Below are 4,517 nucleotides of genomic sequence, written 5' to 3' on the forward strand. Positions count from 1 at the left end.
TATACTGTGTGGCTGATATCCCAGGTACTATACTATACTGTGTGGCTGATATCCCAGGTACTATACTATACTATACTGTGTGGCTGATATCCCAGGTACTATACTATACTATACTGTGTGGCTGATATCCCAGGTACTATACTATACTATACTGTGTGGCTGATATCCCAGGTACTATACTATAATATACTGTGTGGCTGATATCCCAGGTACTATACTATACTATACTGTGTGGCTGATATCCCAGGTACTATACTATACTATACTATGTGGCTGATATCCCAGGTACTATACTATACTATACTGTGTGGCTGATATCCCAGGTACTATACTATACTATACTGTGTGGCTGATATCCCAGGTACTATACTATACTGTACTATACTGTGTGGCTGATATCCCAGGTACTATACTATACTGTGTGGCTGATATCCCAGGTACTATACTATACTATACTGTGTGGCTGATATCCCAGGTACTATACTATACTGTGTAGCTGATATCCCAGGTACTATACTATACTATACTGTGTGGCTGATATCCCAGGTACTATACTATACTATACTGTGTGGCTGATATCCCAGGTACTATACTATACTGTGTGGCTGATATCCCAGGTACTATACTATACTGTGTGGCTGATATCCCAGGTACTATACTATACTGTGTGGCTGATATCCCAGGTACTATACTATACTATACTGTGTGGCTGATATCCCAGGTACTATACTATACTGTACTGTGTGGCTGATATCCCAGGTACTATACTATACTATACTGTGTGGCTGATATCCCAGGTACTATACTATACTATACTGTGTGGCTGATATCCCAGGTACTATACTATACTGTGTGGCTGATATCCCAGGTACTATACTATACTATACTGTGTGGCTGATATCCCAGGTACTATACTATACTGTGTGGCTGATATCCCAGGTACTATACTATACTATACTGTGTGGCTGATATCCCAGGTACTATACTATACTATACTGTGTGGCTGATATCCCAGGTACTATACTATACTATACTGTGTGGCTGATATCCCAGGTACTATACTATAATATACTGTGTGGCTGATATCCCAGGTACTATACTATACTATACTGTGTGGCTGATATCCCAGGTACTATACTATACTATACTGTGTGGCTGATATCCCAGGTACTATACTATACTATACTGTGTGGCTGATATCCCAGGTACTATACTATACTATACTGTGTGGCTGATATCCCAGGTACTATACTATACTATACTGTGTGGCTGATATCCCAGGTACTATACTATACTGTGTGGCTGATATCCCAGGTACTATACTATACTGTACTGTGTGGCTGATATCCCAGGTACTATACTATACTGTGTGGCTGATATCCCAGGTACTATACTATAATATACTGTGTGGCTGATATCCCAGGTACTATACTATACTATACTATACTGTGTGGCTGATATCCCAGGTACTATACTATACTGTGTGGCTGATATCCCAGGTACTATACTATACTATACTGTGTGGCTGATATCCCAGGTACTATACTATACTATACTGTGTGGCTGATATCCCAGGTACTATACTATACTATACTGTGTGGCTGATATCCCAGGTACTATACTATAATATACTGTGTGGCTGATATCCCAGGTACTATACTATACTATACTGTGTGGCTGATATCCCAGGTACTATACTATACTATACTGTGTGGCTGATATCCCAGGTACTATACTATACTATACTGTGTGGCTGATATCCCAGGTACTATACTATACTATACTGTGTGGCTGATATCCCAGGTACTATACTATACTGTGTGGCTGATATCCCAGGTACTATACTATACTGTGTGGCTGATATCCCAGGTACTATACTATACTATACTGTGTGGCTGATATCCCAGGTACTATACTATACTATACTGTGTGGCTGATATCCCAGGTACTATACTATACTGTGTGGCTGATATCCCAGGTACTATACTATACTATACTGTGTGGCTGATATCCCAGGTACTATACTATACTATACTGTGTGGCTGATATCCCAGGTACTATACTATACTATACTATACTGTGTGGCTGATATCCCAGGTACTATACTATACTGTGTGGCTGATATCCCAGGTACTATACTATACTGTGTGGCTGATATCCCAGGTACTATACTATACTATACTATACTGTGTGGCTGATATCCCAGGTACTATACTATACTGTGTGGCTGATATCCCAGGTACTATACTATACTATACTGTGTGGCTGATATCCCAGGTACTATACTATACTATACTGTGTGGCTGATATCCCAGGTACTATACTATACTGTACTGTGTGGCTGATATCCCAGGTACTATACTATACTATACTATACTGTGTGGCTGATATCCCAGGTACTATACTATACTGTGTGGCTGATATCCCAGGTACTATACTATACTGTGTGGCTGATATCCCAGGTACTATACTATACTATACTATACTGTGTGGCTGATATCCCAGGTACTATACTATACTGTGTGGCTGATATCCCAGGTACTATACTATACTATACTGTGTGGCTGATATCCCAGGTACTATACTATACTATACTGTGTGGCTGATATCCCAGGTACTATACTATACTATACTATACTGTGTGGCTGATATCCCAGGTACTATACTATACTGTGTGGCTGATATCCCAGGTACTATACTATACTATACTGTGTGGCTGATATCCCAGGTACTATACTATAATATACTGTGTGGCTGATATCCCAGGTATTATACTATACTATACTATACTGTGTGGCTGATATCCCAGGTACTATACTATACTGTGTGGCTGATATCCCAGGTACTATACTATACTGTGTGGCTGATATCCCAGGTACTATACTATACTGTGTGGCTGATATCCCAGGTACTATACTATACTATACTGTGTGGCTGATATCCCAGGTACTATACTATACTATACTGTGTGGCTGATATCCCAGGTACTATACTATACTATACTGTGTGGCTGATATCCCAGGTACTATACTATACTATACTGTGTGGCTGATATCCCAGGTACTATACTATACTATACTGTGTGGCTGATATCCCAGGTACTATACTATACTATACTGTGTGGCTGATATCCCAGGTACTATACTATACTATACTGTGTGGCTGATATCCCAGGTACTATACTATACTATACTGTGTGGCTGATATCCCAGGTACTATACTATAATATACTGTGTGGCTGATATCCCAGGTACTATACTATACTATACTGTGTGGCTGATATCCAGGTACTATACTATACTGTGTGGCTGATATCCCAGGTACTATACTATACTATACTGTGTGGCTGATATCCAAGGTACTATACTATACTATACTATACTGTGTGGCTGATATCCCAGGTACTATACTATACTATACTGTATGGCTGATATCCCAGGTACTATACTATACTGTGTGGCTGATATCCCAGGTACTATACTATACTATACTATACTGTGTGGCTGATATCCCAGGTACTATACTATACTGTGTGGCTGATATCCCAGGTACTATACTATACTATACTGTGTGGCTGATATCCCAGGTACTATACTATACTGTGTGGCTGATATCCCAGGTACTATACTATACTATACTATACTGTGTGGCTGATATCCCAGGTACTATACTATACTATACTATACTGTGTGGCTGATATCCCAGGTACTATACTATACTATACTGTGTGGCTGATATCCCAGGTACTATACTATACTATACTGTGTGGCTGATATCCCAGGTACTATACTATACTATACTATACTGTGTGGCTGATATCCCAGGTACTATACTATACTATACTGTGTGGCTGATATCCCAGGTACTATACTATACTATACTGTGTGGCTGATATCCCAGGTACTATACTATACTATACTATACTGTGTGGCTGATATCCCAGGTACTATACTATACTATACTGTGTGGCTGATATCCCAGGTACTATACTATACTGTGTGGCTGATATCCCAGGTACTATACTATACTGTGTGGCTGATATCCCAGGTACTATACTATACTATACTGTGTGGCTGATATCCCAGGTACTATACTATACTGTGTGGCTGATATCCCAGGTACTATACTATACTATACTGTGTGGCTGATATCCCAGGTACTATACTATACTGTGTGGCTGATATCCCAGGTACTATACTATACTGTGTGGCTGATATCCCAGGTACTATACTATACTATACTGTGTAGCTGATATCCCAGGTACTATACTATACTATACTGTGTGGCTGATATCCCAGGTACTATACTATACTATACTGTGTGGCTGATATCCCAGGTACTATACTATACTATACTGTGTGGCTGATATCCCAGGTACTATACTATACTATACTGTGTGGCTGATATCCCAGGTACTATACTATACTGTGTGGCTGATATCCCAGGTACTATACTATACTATACTGTGTGGCTGATATCCCAGGTACTATACTATACTGTGTGGCTGATATCCCAGG

This window comes from Dendropsophus ebraccatus, chromosome 6 (assembly GCF_027789765.1).
Source record: "Dendropsophus ebraccatus isolate aDenEbr1 chromosome 6, aDenEbr1.pat, whole genome shotgun sequence".
Taxonomy (NCBI): Eukaryota; Metazoa; Chordata; class Amphibia; order Anura; family Hylidae; genus Dendropsophus; species Dendropsophus ebraccatus.